General features: G+C 37.0%; 1 protein-coding gene and 1 non-coding gene across 3 annotated transcripts in view; one reads left to right on the top strand and one right to left on the bottom strand.

The window, feature by feature from the left end:
• SRBD1 (S1 RNA binding domain 1) overlaps positions 1–22,836 on the bottom strand; it is a 203,522-nt gene that overhangs the window by 121,311 nt on the left and 59,375 nt on the right. The gene's annotated exons all lie outside the window — the stretch shown is intronic.
• On the top strand, positions 1,552–1,627 carry TRNAS-CGA (transfer RNA serine (anticodon CGA)). Its single transcript has one exon. It is a non-coding gene; the product is annotated as a tRNA-Ser (tRNA).

Raw genomic sequence — 22,836 nt, 5'->3', positions numbered from 1 at the left:
CAAAAACACTAATTGTTTCTAAGGACTACTCAGAGCAGGAGATGCTGGAGAGGCATAAAATAAGTTATTTGTTAAGGGAGGAGCATTCACTCACTGTCAAGTCATCTGGGTACAGGTATCAGAAGTTAAGCAAGCTGGGATTCGCTCAGATGAGCAGTACATGGTTAATAATATAACCCACTCATGGGGGGAAAAAAACTCAGAATCATTTAGGTTCTTATATTTTATTGGAATATACAAAGAGGTCATTGGGCCAAAGATGAATATTTCAAAACACCGTACTTCCTCCCATGTCTCAAAAGACAAAGCACAAAAAGAACTAGGACTTCACCATGGCTGGGTAGCTCATTTGGTTGGAGCATCATCCCAATATGCCAGGTGTTGTGTGTTTGAAATCCAGTCAGGGCACATGGAATAGTCAACCAATGGATGCATAAATAAGTGGAACAACAAATCGATGTTTTTCTAAAAAAAAAAAATTAAACCTGTTTAGAATAATTTAAAACAAAGAACTAGGACTTAGCTTGGATTCAAGATAGTAGTATATTAAAATAATACGGAGTCAATGTGAGAAAATTTGGAACCATCTAGAAAAAGAATGATGTTCTAATTCTCTCACAAAACAATTGTTTTTTCTCATCTACAACATTTTTACTCCGTATAGCTACCCCACTGAAATTTATTTATTTGCCATATATTTGTGCCTATTTTCACACTAAAACAATTCACTGGAGTCTACATTATCTTGTCTTGCCTTCTAAGCAACCACCAAGTACTATTCTTCAACTCTGTGCAGTTGCTCAAGTAATTTTTCCTCTTTGTAGTTTCAAATCTTATTTTAAGGTCGATTAACACATACAGCATATAAAGGATAGAAGTAAAAAAATTAACACACACACAAAAAAAATTAACACAGACTCACATTCATATAAGGACTGAGTATTCTCACATATACAGTCAGCATTTTGAAAATCAAATGGTATTAAATAAAATTAAGTAAATTAAAATAAAATAAATAGTAAATAAAAGCAAAAATTTTTAAATTAATTTCTTGTTCACCATTTAGTCTGTAGGCTCCCATTTCTGTTAAAAAAAAAAAAGTGATTTTGTTATCATTATTTTCCATGTCTACTGTCTTTTATCCTACACATTTTGCTAACCTGATCCCGACTTCCCAGAATCCCATGTTTTTCTGCTTTACCCACTGAAAAATAGAGAAATTTTTTTTTCATTAACATGGATAAAAACCAATCTGTGTTCAAGAGGTTTGGAGTATAACAAAGATGAATGTTACTAAAAAACAACATGTGCTGCTCTTGTCAAAGAAAATCCATTGCTCAAAATCACTCAAATGGTAAATAGACACATGAAATGGACACGCTTTGCAATGCAACTGGATTTGGTCCACATTTCAACTGAAACATAAGCGGAACTAGGAGAAACCAAATACAAATATCTCATGGTTTTCAATGTCATTGTAAAGAGCCATCGTTTTTTCATTCACAACAAAGCGAGTACAAATCAGGGCATTTAAATGTGAGCTGGCTTGAGGCCCTGGCCGGTTGGCTCAGCGGTAGAGCGTCGGCCTCGAGTGCGGAGGACCCCGGTTCGATTCCCGGCCAGGGCACACAGGAGAAGCGCCCATTTGCTTCTCCACCCCCCCCTCTCCTTCCTCTCTGTCTCTCTCTTCCCCCCTCTCTGTCTCTCTCTTCCCCTCCCGCAGCCAAGGCTCCATTGGAGCAAAGATGGCCCGGGCGCTGGGCATGGCTCTGTGGCCTCTGCCTCAGGCGCTAGAGTGGCTCTGGTCGCAAAATGGCGACGCCCAGGATGGGCAGAGCATCGCCCCCTGGTGGGCAGAGCATCGCCCCATGGTGGGCGTGCCGGGTGGATCCCGGTCGGGCGCATGCGGGAGTCTGTCTGACTGTCTCTCCCTGTTTCCAGCTTCAGAAAAATACAAAAATAAAAAAATAAAAATAAATAAATGTGAGCTGGCCAATGACACTCACTGCAACAACTCCTTCAATTAAGCCAGAACACAAAAGACTATGCTTATTAAAATCACTGAACATTCTCTAAAACTTAAAAGTAAATCCACACGCAGTCAAATCTCCCTTTAGAGCTCTAAAATCTTTTAACTTCTCTTTTGCTCTCCCTAGCCGTTTTCCATCTTAAGGGTCGGACCTTATTTTTTGGCAAACTAATTTGATCTCAACAGTGCTTAATGCTAGAACAAAAATGCTAGGACAAAATCATGTGGGTGGATGTGTGTGTATGCGTGTGTGTTTACAGTTGGAGGAGTGGGGAGATATCCGAAAACGAACAAATCAGTAAAAATAACCTCCTGGTCTAAACTTACCTAAAAGTAATGACATCTCACCCCCCCTTCAAAAAGTTTTGTGTCCCAAATTCTTAAATCCTAGTCAGTAGATATTTATGTATTTTAAACAAACTATATACTCATGAAAATTAGCACACTGTTCTTCTATTTAGTCACACTGTAACTTAAATGTATACACTCTCGAAAATTAAAAACAAATATAAAAATAATGCAAATTAGAAGGTAAAGCTGTGTTCTTGAGATTCCGAGGTAAGAAAGGAAAAGAAAGTCACAGCTGTTTCTTAATATATATTAAGTACAGTATATATAACATAGCACCATGTGTAAAGAAAATCTGTGATAATCTGATCCTGAAGAATTTCAACTACACACTTCCTGATTCCCTGGTGCTAGTGATCACCTCCAACCGTACTCTCTCCACAATGGCTGAGAGAACTTATAAAATTATATTACGTCCCCTAAATCTGGTTTAAGAGTGAAGTCTCCATTCCAAATTAAATTTTAAATGGCTTGATGTTGTTCTGAAAATGTTTTATGTCAAAGAGCTCTAATACATTTCTCCTGTTAATTTCAAGTTTTCTAACTCAACCACAGGACAATTACAAGTAAAATTATAATCTCTCTAGTATTAATGTAGCACATCACTTTGACTTTTTTATTCTTGAAGGAAAATTGAATAGTGGTGTTTCTTCTTCATGAGCAATTATAAACAGTGAACTGCTAAATGAAATAGATGATTTTACTAAAAAGCAGATATAAAAATGATTTAAATTGTAAGTCTCCAAACAAATTATTTATAATCAGGTGCATTCACACACAATGATATATAATAAAAGATGTTAACCTTTTCCCCATATTTAAATGGGACAAAGAAAGAAAAAGAAAGAAAGAAGAGAAGAAGAAGGGTGGGCGGGCAAGGGAACATCCAGACACGTTTTCAGGAGAGAGGCAGCGAGCACGCACACACAGGACTGGCAAATTCATTACAGTATTTTCTTTCACTAAAAGATTTTTCACTATAATATCTAGAACATAAACTAATAATGGCTTGTACAAAAAAAAAAGGTAACAGAATGTAACCAGCTGACCCTAAGCAGCCTACTCTCTAAACCTTCTACCCATCCTAATCTCAGGGGGATATAGTGGTAGTAAAATGAATGTCTTTTCCTCACCTCGAATAAATCAATATCATTATGAGCAAGTTTGAGAGTATTCATTTCTAACCTTAATAGTGGTTAAACAGGCCCTGGCCAGTTGGCTCAGTGGTAGAGTATTGACTTGGCGTGTGGAAGTCCCAAGTTCGATTCTCAGTAAGGGCACACAGGAGAAGTGATCATCTGCTTCTCCACCCTTCCTCATTTTCTCTATCTCCCTCCTCCCACAGCCATGCCTTATTCAAGCAAGTTGATCTTGAGTACTAAAGGATGGCACCATGGACTTGTCTCAGGTGCTAAAATAGCTCAGTTGCCAAGCAATGGAGCAAGGGCCCCAGATGGGCAGAGCATCGCTCCCTAGTGGACTTGCTAGATGGATTCAGTTGGGCATATGCAGGAGTCTGTCTCTCTGCCTCCCTACCTCTCACTATATAATAAAATAAAAAATAAAATAGAAAAAAATAGTGGTTAAACAACAAAACCTCACTTATTAGAAACACACACACACACACACACACACACAAACTAAAAATCACTTTTCCTTTTCTTTCAATCTACTTCCCAGACTTAGAAACCAATCATCTGTCAACAGATATTTTTTCAAACTCCCATTTCAGTTCTAATTTGGCCCTTTAAATATTTCCCAATGTACTTAGTGAAATGCAGATTTCTAAGATAATTTTTTTCAGAAAAAAATTAGCATGCACGATGTGTGTATGTCCTCTAGCTTTGCTTCAAGCATTAACCTCATGTAAAAATGTAAATCTTCCATTATATAGAGTTATACAACAGCACAAAAAATAACTTGTATCTGAAATTAGTCTATTCCACCATTTTCAATGCCAGGAGCAAACTTTTAAACCAAGTAATATTTCTGAGTTGGAGGATTCAGACTAATTAAGAATAGAGAGACATATTTACCTAAATCTACTGTCCCTATGGAAAGCTGTGTTTTGGTCACAAAGATCAGAATTTACTGCATTAGCCCCCACACTGTAATATATAGAGGAAAAAAGTCTTTCAACTGCATAACAGTATTTTAGGTGAAGCTCCTATGAAAAACACCTGCCAAGAAGCTTGAACTATCCTATTAAATGGATCACAGGGTTTACAAAGTGCTGCAGATGTTCAAAGGCATTCCCTGTGCAGAGTATCATAATCATAGCAAGAGAAGACTTCATTTCAGGCACATGTCTAAGTCATTTCCCTGAATTGTTTCTTGTCAAATTAAAATGTCAAAAATTATTCTATCAAATGATGTCCCTCAGGAAGCTAGCTCAACCCAAAGAGCAGCTACTAATTAGTCAAGTCGGGCCTTTTAATGGAGGGAAAATTTCCTTTTCTACTAATATCTGAAATTAGCAGAGTCTAAAAAGAAAAGTTTTATCTCAGCAGTTAGTTTAAGTGCTACTGATAGCTATAATCACATTCAGGCTACAATTCCTTTTGAAAGGCTTTTCAAATGAACAAATACAAAGAAAAAAAAGAGAAACACAAGTGTTTTCATAGTGAATGACTACCTAGGATTAGAGAGTTATAAAAAGCCAAGGTTGGAGATCCAGATATACATAAGTATTGTGAGCTAAGAAATCACAGTCAAATGAAAGCCTTGCTCACTCTTCTGACAAGGTCAGTGCACCCATCCCTTGGTACAATAACTGATTGAATTTCAGGTTGTAGAAAGTACTTCAGGAAAATAAAATCTACCACTAATCATTTAATGCTTCTCTATTGCCTTGGATGAGCAAATGAAATCCTCTGAGAAAAACATTTCCTGTTCATTTTGTTTTCCAAAAGCTGCATATCACTCTGAGACTGCCTTGCAGAAGAAGCTTTCATTCATTAGCAGCATAAGTGCCCAGATGGAACAGACGTTCTTTGGCAGCCAATCACACTATATCTTTTTCACCTGAAAGTCCAGATGAGTTTATACAGTACAATACTTGAAATTTACCCACAGAAGTGAGTGTCATGTCAATCTAATGGAAAGAACTATTGATGGTCCATGAACATCCCCTAAACTTCTAAAACTTGATTTCAAAGGACAAAAAATAATAAAAAAAATAAAGGCAATGGGACAAACAAGCTCACAGAATAAAGCTGTTTACAAGAGGCATGTACTTATGTTACCTGGGTTTACAGTTTGGCAAAAATCATTATATGACCTGTAGCTACTATCATTATATAACCATTATAAAATGAAACAAAAGGTTTGTTTTTAATTGTTGCAAAGGACAGTGTTAAAAACAAAAATTCAATGGTATACATTCTCATGTATATATTCTTTCTGCACTTCTCACAAAAAGCCTCTTTTGATTTGAGTTATCAAACATTTCCTAGTGTTGCTGCTTTTTAAAGTCTCCATTCCCAGATAACTAAGTTTCTTGGCTTTGTGGCTCATGTGATGACAAACAATTTCCTGTCCACTCCACTTACCTCATCATCAGTAAGACTGCTAGAATCCAGTTATGTTAAGAATTATTTTCAACAGCCACCTTCAATTACAAATGTTTGACATGATCACAGACCTCCAATGTTAATCCCCTTTTAAGTTAAAATACCCACACAAGGGCCCTTTGAGACACGCAGCATGGCTATTTTCTATGTGTTGCCTTATCCTACAAAGGGGTTGAAATACTGCATTTGAGTTCTTTCTCTCCTTCCCCATCACCATCATCCATATCTTATGCAAAGCAGTATAGAGATCTACACCCTTTTGTCAAGAGTTTTCAGTTAAAACATTGTTTTTCTAAGCATGCTTATAAATCTGAAGACTGTTTTAAAGGAAGGAAAAGAAAATTTTTATGTAATTGACTCACTTCCCCAAATTTTCTACCTATAGAAAATAGTCCCTTAGTTTAACACACATTTGCATGACCTGAGTATATTTAGTGCTCGGAGCCCTATTGATAACTACAATTCCGGACCTAGAAACTTTCAGTCCGGTCTACTCAGGGAAAATACCCATCACTTAGCCCAACCTAAAGGAAAATCTGAACCGGTATAGAATAATCCTACCAACATTCTAAAGTATGCTTACCTGTTGAAGATACACACTGCTCACAAAAATTAGGAGATCAGGAACATGCAGATACTCCAGTACTTTCAGCCTTTTGTATAGTGCATTTTCACCAATGAAATAAAAGTTGGTTTTGCATCTCATTTGCATCATCGAGCGACTTTCTTTGACTTGTTCGCTTTTCTGATGTTATTGTTTAATAATAAAAAAAAAATCAAATGCTTCTTTTTTTAATGCTTCATATTCATTTTGAAATATCCCCTAATTTTTGTGAGCAGTATATTTTTAAATTTCAAAGAATAACACAATTTTCTGGCACACCAAATCCATGTATTTATACCAACAGCACATATCAAAGTGCATATATCAAAGTCTCTACTATTTCTAAGTGACAACCAATTTGTGCTTTGAACAAAAAGTCACTTCCATTTTATGAAATCACATTCTACAAAGCAGTGGGGCTACGACAAAACACAGAGCAGAAATAATTTGGTGTGGTGAGGTAGCATACTGCATAACCAGAAGCACTAACACAAATGGAACTTCACAAGTCACGGGTATGAATCTCAGCAACAACAAAAACTGAATGTGAGAAGTACAATTTATCTGGCAACTCACCTACGAAGGAAAAAGAGATTACTTCGCTATTACACATCATTTCCTGACCTGCATAACCACCATTCAGAAACACATGCCAACACAGGCAATTTAACTAGGTCTTAGTTTATCTAGCTTCCAGCCTAAAATTAGGCAAAAATAATTTCCTTACATGCTTACATAATACATCACTAAAAGTACAACAAATACATGTCACACTTCTGGACCCTTCTCAGCAAGAATAAAATGGAATAAGGGGGTTGGGGCTGTCTGAGACCTCTGGCTTCATCATTATGGAAATCAGTAAATAGTCTGTCTACTTTTCCAGAAAAAATATCTATTTTTACCACAGTCTCATTGGAATAAATCTGTTCTAATTCTCATTTAAACCACTTCTAAAATTACTAACAACTTCTTTATACCTTCAAATGTTATAGCACTAACAATTTCTCAAAGCATTTTCAACCAAAAACTCCAGGTTGGTCTTAGATTATGAGCAGTTATGACAGACCATATTCTTTATCAAATACCCGTATTCAGTCCTTTCTATCACTGTATGTCACTCTTTTATTTTAAAAGGAATTTCTGTATCTCATGAGAAAACATACGACTGAGCCATAGGAATAAGACATTTGGGAGTCCAATAGTGCTTTAAACTCAAGAACAGCAAATTCAGTGAGAAACTAAGCACGAGAAAGGAGACAAAATTACATCCTACGAGACATAAAGGGTGAAACCCAGAGGCAGATTTAACAGCAGGTGCACTGGGCACACACCCTGGGCCCCGACTTCTGAGGGGCCCCGCAAAACCCCAACTTGACACTTTTTTCTAATGACATCAAGTTTGGTTTCATATGTGCAATTTTAACATTAATAGTATTTATTTAAAAATATGGTTAACAAGTATTTTTATTTTCCCTGTCTCTCTCTTTTTATTAAGGGGCCCAATATTTTCTTCTGTGCCCGGGGCCTCAACCGACCTTAATCCATCTCTGGTGGAACTGCTTCAGAATGGAAGACTTGTTATTTACTACTGAGTGTTGGCTCTTATAGGGTCAGACACCATTGTGCTACATATATATTTATTTCTTTAATCTCCACTACAACCTTGTTATTATGTCTTATAACAGCCGAGGAAACTGAGGTATAGTAAGATTAGGTAGTTTGCTGAAGTTTATAAAATTAATAAATGGCAGTTATAATAGGAACACAGATAGTCTGACTCAAGAGCACATATTCTTCACCACTATTGCGAGCTATGTCCTATATTCAGCATAGTCCAGATATCTCATTAATCTTCATAGAGGCAGGTAGTATTAGTCTCATTTTACTAATTAGAAAACTGAAGCTCAGAGAGATTAAGAAACTTGCCCAAAGTCTGACAGCTAGCAAGGAGCAGGGCTGACATTCAATCCCAGGATTATATGACTCTGATGTCTGGGCTCTTAGTCACTCTACACCCAAAATACTGGGGAGGGACTCCATCATCACCACACCCCCACCAACCATTGTAACACCTATTTCTCCACATCTGGCTCCTCTACACAGCCTGGCTCTTTAAAAAATCCACTGAATATTTAAGTAATTTTCCACAGTACCTCCCAACTTACTTGAACACTGCTATATGACATTATTTTGAGCAGAATGAATGGCAGAACAGTGCTGTATGGCAATTTCCAAACTAGGCTGACAGCATTTGTCAACCCAGTAGTTTGTGAGTGTTGTGGAGAGGGAAGAAAGAACTGTGGGACAGCTGAGGCCTCAAAGCCCCAGGTCATGCTTCGCATTACCTTAATCCACAGCACCTTGTTTAGAAACCACAGCCAAGGATGAGATAGGCAATAATCTCCCACTTGACATTTTACAACATGCCTGGGGCTTTCTGCAGATTCAACCAAGGAAACATCTTCTTTATGTTTTCGACAGACCATAAAGGAATAGTTTAGAAAAGGAGAGCTCACAGAATAATGACATGAAATTTCTCTATATAAAGGACACAGCTGTATTCAAGCAACTACATCTCTTTAAACACAAATATCTGATCTGATTATTTTGTTTACAGTACTGAGCCAATTTACAACTGCCAAAGCATGTATTTTTGTTTTAGTTTGTACAACTAAAATGTTTATTTAAATTTCCTTTTGCTCAGAGAAACGAAAGATTTCCACTTTCTCTATGGCTTTCTTAATGTGAGCTCCTGAAAATAAAGGTTAAAAAAATGAGGTAAAGACTAAATAGATCCTAGTTAAAGGAGGGCACTGGAAAAGGAAATAAAATGCTTACATTCTTCAAATATAGATAAATAAGAATATCAGTGATTCCCAGAAAGATAAAGGGAACAATTTTATAGTCCTTACCATGCTCCCATGCTCAGGGTCCTCACCTCTACAACCTGGGTACCCCTCTGCCCTTACCATCACCTTGTCTTACACCCCTGCCCTTTCAAACTAAACCTTGGCCTCCACTGGCCGAGGGAAAGAACGGCTTCACAAACCAAGAGAAACAAAAAGCTCCTTGGACCTGCTGCATTTTTCAAGAGCCCAGGGGTTTACAAGGAGTTTAAGGAATTTACAAATTTACAAGGCTATCTTTGATTAAGCATTAGACTCCCTATTTCTTTAAGTATATTCAATACATGTATATTATATTCTTTCATTTTTTACTTTATTTTTTTTAGCGAGAGAGACAGAAAGAAGGACAGACAGGGACAGACAGACAGGAAGGGAGAGAAGTGAGAAGCATCAACTCATAGTTGCATTACTTTAGTTGTTCATTGGTTGCTTTGTCATTCGTGCCTATGAGGGTGGGTGGGAAGAGCAGGCAGAAGGGCCTCCAGCAGAGCCAGTGACCCCTTTCTTAAGCTAGAGACCTCCAGCTTCAAGCCATTAGTAACCTTTGGACTCAAGCCAGCAACCATGGGGTTATTTATGTCTATGATCCCACACTCAAGTTGGTGACCCCTGTGCTCAAGCTGGTGTGCCTGTGCTCAAACCAAATAAGCCGCACTCAAACCAGTGAAATTTGGGGTTTTGAACCTGAGTCCTCAGTGTCTGGGTCCTCTATTCACTGTGCCACCACCTAGTCAGGCTAGTATATTCTTTTGTGATAATTCCAACAACTGCATGTTTGCTGGTTCAAAAGCAAATTTTATGATTTCTGCTGAGTATGTGATTTTTTAAAAATTGTGCATTCATATTCCCTGGAATTTTAACTCAAGAAAGTTTTTGACACCTACATTTAATGTGTTTTTCTTCCAAATAAATAGAATTTGCCTCTGGTGTATATGGCTGTGGAGTAGTCTCCTAATATTTTCCAAATGTTAATGCAATTAATCACTGCAACAAACATACAGTTGTCCTTCATGTTTAAAAAATGATGTATCTAAAACATGAGACTCAGAAAGAACAAAAGTAAAAGAATGGAAAATCACACTCCAGGCAATTACTAGTTAAAAGAAAGTGTTTCTAGTCAAAGAGGGCCCAACAAGCGCTCAGTGGTGGGTAGTGCAGAGGAAGCAGCAGCAGGCTCTGGTCCCATGTGGCACTTCTGTGCTGGTGCTGGGTCGACTAGGTCTGCAGGCGTACAGCTGCTTTAGTTATAAAGTAGTTTGTGTCTTCCAGGTTCTCTTCAATAAAACCAAACTACTGAAAATATCTCAAGAAGAAACAGCTTATCTGAATAGGCTCATAACAAATATTGAATTAGTAATAAAGAAACTACTACCCACAAAGAAAAACCAGGCCTAGATAGCTTTACCACTGAATTCTACCAAACATTAAAAAACAAACAAAAAACCAATACCAGCGCCTCAAAAATTCTTCCCAAAGATAGGAGGCACACTCTCCAATGCATTCTATACCAGGATAACCCTGATACCAAAAGCAGACCAAAGCAACACAAGAAAGCTCTGGAACAGTATCTCTTATAAATATGGATGCAAAAAATCCTCAACAAAATTTAGCAAACCAAATCCAACAATAATATAAAAAGAATTATATACTATGACCAAATAAGATTTATCCCAAGAATGTAAGATTGGTTCAGCATCCAAAAGAAACTTAATGTAATATATCACACAACAGAAAAAAAAGACAAAACTCCTATTATCATCTCCAGAGACAAAGAAAAACCATTTGACACAATACAATATTCTTTCAAGATAAAAAAAATGAGGATTAGAGACTTCTTTAACCAGATAAAAAGCCTATAAAAAAAAACCCAAAAACCTTACAGCTAACATCAGATTTAATGGTAAAAACAGACATACAAACAAACAAAAAACTGGGTGCTTTTCTCTATAAGGAACAAGATAAAGATTCTATTCTGTCTACTTCAGCATTGTATTAGAGATTCTAGCCAAGACAGAGATAGGCCAATAAATAAATAAATAAGGCATACAAATTGGAAAGGGAGAAATAAAATATAGGTTTATAAATTAACTGTGTTAATTCTTACAATGAATAAAGAATAAATTGGTGATTATATGTATAATTTTTTAGCTGTATGATTCCTTAATAAATGGTATCAATGGTATAATATAATCATGTAGACTGGCATTATGAATGCTTGAATGATGAACACCACATCTTGGGTTGAAACGAGAGTATCAGAGATTATATTGGAAAAGTAGCTTGAGGCCAGCTTATGAAAGGCTTAAAATCTCAAAGGAAGAAGGCTGGCCAACAGGAGACACTGAAGGAGAGGAAGAAGTAAGAGGAACATGGTTCCAGAGGGAGAACCAACAGGATCTGGTGGCAGTGTGAATGCAGAATGGAGCAGGATAAGAAGACAAAGGTTACCAATTTTGTAACCTTTGTAAATCCATCAACAAAGGGGGAGGGGGACTTACGAAAGAACAAAATCTCATGAAGAAAATTAGGTTTGGGAACCAAAGCAAAGAGTTAAGTTTGGTTAAATCTTAGGCAGCAGAGGGTTACTCAGAGAATGACACCAAGCCACTGAAATTTGAGTCCAGATCTCTGGAGATAACTTGAAACTAGGGACATAGATGTAGAACCCACAGTGATATGAAAGATAAAGCTTCAAAGTGAATGGAGAAATTACCAAGAAAAAAAAGAGATATATAGAGAAGTCAAAGGAAATAAAGACAGCATTTAGAGCACTAAGTTTAAAAGTAAAGAGTAGCCCTGGCTGGTGGCCCAGTGGATAGTGTCAACCCAGCATTATGGTCATTCCAAATTTGATTCCTAGTCAGGGCACACAGGAGAAGCGACCATATGCTTCTCTCCCCCTTCCTCTCCTGCTTCTCTCCCTTTTCCCCACCCGTAGTCAGTGGCTCAAAATCAAGTGTGGCCCTGGGCTCTCAGGATAGCTTGGTTGGTCCAAGCGTGTCAGCCTAAGATGCTAAAAACAGCTCAGTACTCGAGCATCAGACCCAAACAAGGGTTGCCGGGTTAATCCCAGTCAGGGAGCATGCAGGAGTCTGCCTCATTATCTCCCCTCTTCTCACTCAGAAAAAAAAAAATTTTTTTAAATAGTAGGTTCAAGATTGCATAGTAGGAATGGCTACCAGAAGCAGAACTAAGATTTTTTTAAAGGGGTGGGAGATATTTCAGTATATGAAAAGGAGTCCAGTTGAGCCAGAGCTTAGAGGGGACTACTGAATTGTACATAAAATGGCCACTAAATAAGGTTTTATGAATCTTTGGCTCTACAGTGCCTAGGACAAACCAAAGTACTCAGGAAGTTATTTGCTGAATATGAAGGAGTATATTTGTTGAATGTGTTGAATATGAATGAGTAAATGAATTTTGACAGTCAAAAGGGAAGACAATTATCCAGAATTACCAGAATATTCTTGAAAAGCATAGTGTGAATGAAAGTAACTGTGATACTACAGGAAGATTTCAGGCTTCTAACAATGGAAGGGAATTTAAATGAAATATTTCACTTCTGTTTAACAACAAAAGAGGGATTCTGTATGTACAGTAGACTTTGGAAACAAATTTTACCCCAACATATTAAATTCAACAAGACAGAGAGATACACTTGACATTTTCCACTTAACACAAACAAAACCCTCTTTTCTAACTAAGGAAAGGTAGCCAGAAGGAAGACAAAGAAAAAAAGAAAAGAAAGCAGTAAGAAAGTGAATGAGTAGAAGAGAATCAAACCTGAACGGTCTAAGACCCAGTACTTCAAAAGCCCAATGTGTCCTGGCTTTCTTTATCTACTTCTATCTCCCTGCCAAAAACCATGAAGGAGAAAAATGTCCCGAATCTGCAATTTGAGCAGGGATCCCTAACATCCTTCCAGTCTTTCTGCATCCAACAAAATTTATTGAAACAGAAAAAAGAATGATTGTTGGGGGTAAAAATTTTAATTATTGCTTTAATCACCAAAATCTTAACTGACTAAAAGTAGCATTTCATATTGAGAATCAGATATAGAATCTCCCAAAGGGAGTAAGAGCCAGCATTCCCCCCCCCCCCACCCACACACCCACACAATAAACGCAGAGAAGAAAGAAAATAGGTAACTGGGATCCTCTTATATAACCAGCGAATTCAAAGTAAGCCTAACACCTGGAAGAGAAGAAAATCATTGAATCCTAGAAATTGGAACATATGGTTTGAAAAATGAACAGCCTTAAATCATTTCTTATTATACACTGAAGACATTATAGAAGATTCTCTGCATCTATAACCCTCTTCAAAGTCTAGCATTTTGGCCACATCAACATCTGAATTTTGAACCAGTGACAACTCCAATACATTACTAAGTGTACTTTATTTTGTTATTGATTGATTTTAGAGAAAAAAAGAGAGAAGGGAGAGAAGGAGGGAAGGAAGGAATGGAGAGAGGGTGGAGGAGGAAGTGAGAGAGAGAGAGAGAGAGAGAGAGAAGCATTCATTTATTGTTCCACTTAGTTGTGCAGTCACTCGTTCCTTCCTGTCTGACCTGACTGGGGATCAAACTTGCAACCTTAAGCGTTTTGAGATGACACTCTGACTGAGCTAACCAGCCAGGGCTTACTGAGTGTAATTTAAAATAGGAAATGGAATATGACAATGTAATGATGGCAGCATCATGATTTAAATCATTTTGTCTGAATTCAAACCTACTGGGAGTTGGAAGGGTAGTCCATCAACTGCTCATGGTCCCTTGTAGTCCTGGATTCATAAACTCATTATGTTAAAAGGAAAAATAAAAATGCTTTGAAGAATAGAATTTTTAGGTAAATAGGGAAACTAAGTAACCAAAACAATCAGTCAAAAATATACTGATCAACTGCTAAGGACAGACAACAGTGCGGTGATTACCAGAGAGAAAGGGGGTGGGGGCAGTAGAAGAGAGTCAAGGGGATAAATGATGATGGAAAGAGACTGGACTTGGGGTGGAGAGCACACAGTACAATATATAGATGATGTGTTATAGAACTGTACGCCTGAAACCTATATAATTTTACTAACCAGTGTCACCCCAACAAATTCAGTAAAAAATTTTTAAATAATAACTAATCAACTGCTGAGCTGGTGACTCATTTGCAAGCTTAAATTGCTTATCACTGAGTAACTGATAAATAGTATAACTTATGATCCTTATCTATGCTGACCATTACCAATCAAGCTTTAGACTAACTTATAATTAATGTGTTTGAATGATTAAATATACTATACAATAGTGGGCCAATTCATGTGCTTTAACTATGGTCCTGGTTAGATAGGATACACAAAACTTCACCTTAAAAAAATAAAATCAAAGCATGAGTCACTGTCAACCAAAGGACTGCCTTAGGAAAGCTAAAATGCTTGCAAAATAAGATCTTGAAGATGTTTTAGGCAAAGTCACACTTAACTGTCTCCCAATTCCATGACTAGATGGGTCATATCAAATTAGAGAGCATATCTTATACACAAAAGAAGAGGCTGTTAAGTGTGAAAGAGAGAGGAGGAGGCAGAATTGAAGAAAAACATGGCATTAATAGAAAGGTATACATACATATTTCAGTTCTCATTCTAATGCCCAACTAATGTCTCAATCCCAGGTCAATCTTTCTAATGTTTGACCCATATATGGTATGGCAATGGCAGCAAGAAGTACTGTGTTTCCTCTATCAGCAAATTGGAAAGATGTATCTCTCCCGCCCCCTTCCTAAATTGCAGACTCAAATGCCAACTGCAGTGCATACACTGCTCACTGCCCACATATTCTAGGCTGTCTTCCTGCAGAAGACCTCTGTAGCTCATTTGATGTTGCCAGATAGTCTGTTACAAATATCTGCTTTCCTTAAAAAGGAAAGGCCATTACCAAACCCTTCTGTGACAGTTGCAGTGTTGATTTCTTACACTTTACAAGCCAAAGACTATAGGTCAGGGGTCCCTAAACTACGGCCCACGGGCCACATGCGGCCCCCTGAGGCCATTTATTCGGCCCCCGCCACACTTCCGGAAGGGGCACCTCTTTTATTGGTGGTCAGTGAGAGGAGCATAGTTCCCATTGAAATACTGGTCAGTTTGTTGATTTAAATTTACTTGGTCTTTATTTTAAATATTGTATTTGTTCCCGCTTTGTTTTTTTACTTTAAAATAAGATATGTGCAGTGTGCATAGGAATTTGTTCATAGTTTTTTTATAGTCCGGCCCTCCAACGGTCTGAGGGACAGTGAACTGGCCCCTGTGTAAAAAGTTTGGGGACCCCTGCTATACGTATATAGTTCAATAAATCACCAAGACCAGGTCTGGGTGGAAACTTATTTTTCCGCCATACAATTATATGTACAAAAACACAGAGTTCATCCTTGTATTATTATTGATTAATTATTGTATTATTCTCCATTTGAACAACTGTACACCTGCTTTTGCCCCACCCTGTGTATGAATAAAAATTAGTTAAGCAGGTAAGTGTAAACAAAATTACAGAATATCAAGAGGATATGCTATTTTTAAAACATTTTAATTCTTTCTATAAGTACATTTTAACAAATACTAATTACAAAAAAGTTTTCATTACAATGGACTTTAAAAAAAACTACAAGTTGAGCTTATGTCAGTAAATTGAAAATAAAATATTAATTTGAAAACAAGTTAATTTCATTTTTTAAAATATTCTGTGGTTTCTATTTTTCAATATTCAGATTGAGATAGTTCTATAGTAAAGACATTAAAAATAGATCCACAATCCTTGACTTAAGATGTTTTTGACTAATTTTCTTAAGTAGGGAGAAACATCCAACATATATTTATGAAACAAATAAGGAACCAAAGTTTCGAAACTGAGTTACAGGAAGTTCTAACTATATATTCAGCCCAGAACACAGACAATAGCCTCTAAAACATGTGTTTCCGGGAAAATAAATATTCCACAATACATATGGCAAGCAGGAATTGAGTCCTATTTCCTTTGTTCTTCTTAAGACTCAGTTTCCCATATTACTGTGTTTAAAAGCTTTTTCTCAGATGGTTCAGTAAAGAATAAACAAGTGTGAAGGTCAAGTAGTTAAACAATCTCTGAATAAGATACCGACATTGCCTTTTATTCTTTCTTTTGCACAGGTTTGATGAATTTTCTTTGGCCACCCTCCCCAATCTTCTTATAACCAAGAGGAGTGCCTCCTCTCTCTAATCATAAGCACTGCATTGGACTAAAAACTCCCTGACCCAAAGAAAAACACAGAACAACCATCTTGGGGGGGGGGGGGCATAGTTGAAAAAAAATATGCCCTTAATTTCTCATTTACTCTTTTCTCTCTCGATAACTATGCCATCCAACCACCACCACCACCATAACTGTGTGCCCCACCACCCCTGCCTTGAGACAACTGCTTTAAATTTCTTTTAGTGCAGCAAGCAATAGCTTGTAAAAGGATGCAAACCAGCTGAAACATTTGACAGAGTGTTAAATACCAGGGAATTCCGATCAACCATTTTACTTTAAAAGGTACTTTGATGTTAGCTATCTTTCATGTACCTCTTTCATGGCACATTAATAAAGTAAACGAAGCTGAAGTAAATCAAGTCCCAAGGTCACATCTCGAATTACAACACCATAGGTACCTGATGAAATACGGATTAATGCTGCATGAGTAGTGAATAAATAAAAGCACCTCTACCCACCAATCAGGCAAGTTTTACAAGTGCTTCTGAACTTTATTCTGCAACTAGACCTGAGACATCTTTAATCCCCCATGCTCCTAAAACCTAATTATCATAATGTGAACCCAAATGTTAGGGTCCCTTCAAAATGCAAGTGCTGTGAAGCGGAAAAGTAATGGGAATTAAGCTGGGTGTAACCTTAGAAATGCACGGATGTGGGGAACTTGAAAGAGGTTATTTCAATAAGTTAGAAGAGCATAATACAAAGATTTAGCCACATAAAAAACATTGGAATCAAAAGATTTTGCCCTCAAAATAACAAAACAAAACATATAAAACACAAATAAGGTTGATTCAAGAACTTCTTTTTACAAATATCAAATTCTAGCCAGAGAATCTTCATGTCCTAATAACCAAATGAAAAGGATCTCAACAACAAAGGATTCTAGCAATTCTGCATTCTTCTAATGAAATTGAAATGAGATGGAAACAATGATTTTTCACAACCCAAACAGTTCTAATTAAAAAACAAACAAACAAAAAACTCTAAATGTTCCCCAATAATCATTTGAATACATTTTTAAAGGTGTTCGCCCAAGGTAGAGGTTGGGGGTAAGGCAAGCTATGTAATGCCAAAGAAAAGAGAAAAATATGAGTAAGAATAGGCCAAAGAGTCAATATCTCAAGGTAAAACTTTTTTCATTAGTAATCTGTTGATAAAGCAATCTTATCCCTTCACATCTAATTTATTCTAGGAACTATGATCAAAAAGCTGAAATCACATCCTGTAATACATTCATCTTGTATTCACTATATGCCTGTGTTCACTACAACACAGAATTCAGCGTAAGACAAGACTGCACTGGGTCCTAATCAGAGATGGTTCAAGTCCCAAAAGATTTATATACAACCCTGTAACATGGCTTCTAAATTCACAAAGTACACCATTTAGGAAAGGTCTATGTATTCCACCTACTTCTTTATAAGAATTAGAATATTAAAAATTATTCTTTTTTCCTTAATTTATGTTTTTATAGCAGAAAGTACTATTTATCTGATGTATGTTTTAAGAAATAATAGAACTATATATGTATGAAATTGGTTAACTCCACTGTACTTTCAAGGTCACATTAAAATGTTAGTTTACAGGAGGGTCTAGAAGTATCTAAGACTACATACACAAACTGAGATAGACAAAAGAAATGTAAAACAATTGTTCAAAACAAAGCACTGTTTCTCTCAATTCTTAAGGTTATCAAAAACACTCATAAAATCCCAAAATTCATCAATTGTTACCTTAATGCTGAACATATTGTTGTTTAATTTATACTTTAAGTACTTCTATAGCAAATACACTTGTCTAAATAGAACATCTGTTTTGGTTACGATACACTGTATCTTTGGCAAGAACTTGTAATAAAACTAACAAAAACAATCAAGAATCTTTATTGGATCTGGCAACAAAAGCAGATTTGTAACCAAAACCTTAAAACAGAAATGACCATCACTGGGCTGGAAGCCAGTTCTAATCTATGTCAATAAACAAAGATCTGCAAGAGGGGCTATATAGTTAAAGGGGTGAGGGGGTGGGTTAGGGAACTCTCCTGCAAATACTTAAATTGGACTTAGGGATATAGAAACACATGAGTTACAAAACTGGTAAAATGTACTTTATTTTGATCAAAAACTGTCAAACTGAATCCAAATCCAAATAGTATTTTAAACACAGACACACACACACACACTTATTCATTCCTTATGCTTCCTTTCCAACATAACTCATTATGGTCTATTTAAATATGTATATGTAAAATATGTGTAAATATATATTTGTAATATACATGTACAATATATATGCAAATATATGTATTTAAATATTCTGGCTGTTTCAACAAAATGAACATAAATTATATTGATTATAAAGCAATTATTATTTTTAAATTTATTTCATGTCATAAACATCCCAGAAAAGACTTATAAACAAGAGTCTAGTTTATAATAGTCACAGAAAAAAAGAGAAATGTCAATAAGTGAAAGGAAACAAAAGCCTATACTTGATCTTAGCCAAAAGTCTGAAAAGCGATGGCAACAAAATCCCTAAACCAGCACAGCACACTGTCTCAAGCTATCACTGTAGAAAGAAGTGAGGCAAATACTATATCACATTAACTTGTGATTAAGCATAATAATCAAACTGACATCCAAAAATAATTTCAACTGTCCCCAGTCCCAAGGCTAATTCATGGCCTTCATCATTACTGGAAACTGCAGCTGAAGGAGACAGATGTTTAAATACAAAGAAACTGATTTTACATGCCACATGTAAAACAGAAATTAATGTTCTCATCAGAGATAAATAACAGCAACCACAACTTTTCCGCCTTATAAAATTATTTTACTTCACAGCATTATAAGCTTTTACATTGCTAGATGTAAGTTCTATAGCTTACATCTTAAGTTCTATAGCTAAGCTTGATTGTTGGGAAGTAAATTTCTTTAAATCAAAACAAAAGAAATTAGGTACAGGTGGTTTGGGACATGAGTAATCTGCTGCACTTTTTACTCTGATACAATCTTCCTCCATCAGGTTTCAAGGAGACCTCAGAAATCATCCCATCAAAATCTCTACTGATATTTTCTTCTAGCATCACACAAGTCTTTATCCACATTACAGTTCATCCGGTTAGATTAGGCCCAAAAACTCAAGTATCTCAAAATCTTTTCTGATCCTGATTCTAATAGATCTTGGTGTCCACAAACTTGAAAAGCATGCTTCCAAACTTTGACTAAATTACTGATTAAAACGTTAATTAGGCCTTGGCCGATTGGCTCGGCAGTAAAGCAGTGTACTGGCGTTTGGAAGTCCCGGGTTCAATCCCCGGTCAGGGCACACAGGTAAAGTGACCAATTGCATTTCCACCCCTTCCACCTCCCTTTTCTCCTCCCGTAGCCATGTCTTGAATTGAGCAAGCTGGCCCTGAGTGCTGAGGATAGCTCCATGGCCTCACCTCAGGAGCTAAAATAAAATAACTTGGTTGCCAAACAATGGAGCAGTAGCTCCAAATGGGCAGAACATCAGCCCCAGACAGAGGTTGCCAGGTGAATCCCAGTCAGGGCGCATGTGGGAGTCTGTCTCTCCACCTTCCTGCCTCTCACTTGATTTAAAAAGAAAAAACAAGGAAAAAGAAAACATTAACTAATAATACAGTGTCTATGGCATGCCACTAGAGGTCTACGCCAGATATCAATCCATTTGATAACCAACATCTTTTTGGTAACAACATAACCAAATCTCTAATTCTTTAGTTTCTCCATAAGTATATCAGGAGACTATCAAAAGATGTGCTAAAATCTAGATGTTTCTACCAGTCTAGTTTTCCTAACAAAAAGGAAATGGGATAAGACCGGAACATTTTATTTATAAGAAACACATACTGATTTCCAGGGTTTATTTTTTTATTGCTTCTTCCTAAGTGTTCATAAACCATTCTTTTATAATTTAATATCTTACCTGATCAAGATCAAACTCAACAGTCATTTATAGAACCTATCTTATCTCACTTTTGAAACATCAAAATATATAGTATCTGTCCATATTCTACAATTTCTCAATTTTTTGACATTGACATCAAAATTTTACTCCCAAACCCACCTAGAGTTCCAGAAAATGTTTCATTTGGGCTAAAAAATAAAATAAGAAACTAAAGCTCTCTCACCATCACTCTATATAGTTACATTTTGGTTTCCTTTTATTGATATGATTCTATCTTTTCAGTCTCTTTTTCTTTTTCTTTTTTTTTTTTGTGACAGAGAAACAGAGAGGGACAGATAAGGACAGACAGGAGGGGAGAGAGATGAGCAGCATCAATCCTTCATTGCAGCACCTTAGTTTCTCATTGATTGCTTTCTCATATGTACCTTGACCGGGGGCTACAGCAGACCAAGTGGCCCCTTGCTCAAGCCAGCGACCTTGGGCTCAAACTGGCGACCTCAGGGTTTCTAACCTGGGTCCTCCACATCCCAATACAATGCTTTATCTACTGCGCCACCGCCTAGTCAGGCCAGTCCCGAATCATTCTACCTCACAAGTCATCCCATGTTCTCCTAATCACTGGTTAGGATGATGATATTATCTACCAGTTATGGAATCTCTTTTCTAACTATGTATTTTCTTATTAAGACAATCAATCTAAGCCTTTTAATGCATACCTGTCCATTATGTCAATCAGTGATGAAAACTATTCCAAACGAGAGTTCAATAAGAAGTGAATAGCAAATAAAATTTTCTTCTTGCATCTCATTGAGTCTGCCTCATTAAATTAAACATTTACACATGATAATTATTTGTTGAATGAATGAAAATGTAAAATACCAAGAATATAACAATGCCTTTATACATTGTTGGATTCTGAAAAATCTCCTTTGAATATGGTTTTTAAAATCATATACGGAATATATTAATTGCCAGAGAATGTCATGCACGTTTCAGTAGGGAGTCATACTTAGAGAAATGTACAAGAAACCAGTAATACTAAAGCCAAAAGTATATATTAAAATGATTAAAAATAATCATCTTATAATTTTCCCTTGGTTTATGCCTTTGATATCTGAACACACCAAGTGTTTTTGTGTGTTTGTTTGTTTTACAAAGACAGAGAGAGAGTCAGAGAGAGGGATAAACAGGGACAGACAGACAGGAACAGAGAGAGATGAGAAGCATCAATCATCAGTTTTTCGTTGCGACACCTTAGTTGTTCACTGATTGCTTTTCTCATATGTGCCTTGACCGCAGGCCTTCAGCAGGCCGAGTAACCCCTTGCTTGAGCCAGTGACCTTGGGTCCAAGCTGGTGAGCTTTTTGCTCAAACCAGATGAGCCCACACTAAAGCTGGCAACCTCGGGGTTTCGAACCTGGGTCCTCCACATCCCAGTCCAACGCTCCATCCACTGCGCCACCGCCTGGTCATGCTGAAAACACCAAGTTTTAAATTTAAAGTAGATTAAAAATAGAAAAACAAGTAGTGACATTGTTCGTCTGGAATATGGAAGATTAGCTACCTGGATCTGTATTTTATTGAAAACAGCTAAAAATCCTTAAATACATCAGTGAGTTAGCAAAAAAGAAATACTCAAGTTAAAAAAGCGAACTAAGTCTAGGAATCTTGATTTCTGAAGCTGACTTTTACTTGAGGACATTTACTGAACCAGGTAAATTTTATCTTATCTTCATGGCCCCACAGGGCTTTCACAGAACTAGAGGATAAGAAGATAAAATCCAGAGTCCACCTGAGATGAGTGTTCATAAAGGATTTCCCCAACTACCCTCACCCATATAAAGCTGATATCCCAAAGGGTGAAACATCCAGAAGAGAATCAGAGAGATCAACTCACTATACCCTACCCTCAGGTGTCCGGGACCGAAAAATCAACAGGGTTTTTCGAGTTTGGACTTCTGGGGGACAGAGGTGTGGGGAACTGGCTTAAGCTGACAGTCTGCCAACTCCCAACCTCGCTTGCAAAAAGCTGAGCCCTTGCCCACGCCTCCATGTTAGCTGTGATGCTCGTCCTGCCCCCCATGTTCGCTGGAAAGACTGGCTTCTCCGTGTACGGTTATGTATTGGTGAGGATTTTAGCACTTGGTAGAATTCTTGGGTTGCCTTGGAAACTGTAATCA

The sequence above is a fragment of the Saccopteryx leptura genome, chromosome 3 (genome assembly GCF_036850995.1).
Source record: "Saccopteryx leptura isolate mSacLep1 chromosome 3, mSacLep1_pri_phased_curated, whole genome shotgun sequence".
Lineage (NCBI taxonomy): Eukaryota > Metazoa > Chordata > Mammalia > Chiroptera > Emballonuridae > Saccopteryx > Saccopteryx leptura.
This window is presented reverse-complemented; position numbering and strand designations above follow the sequence as displayed.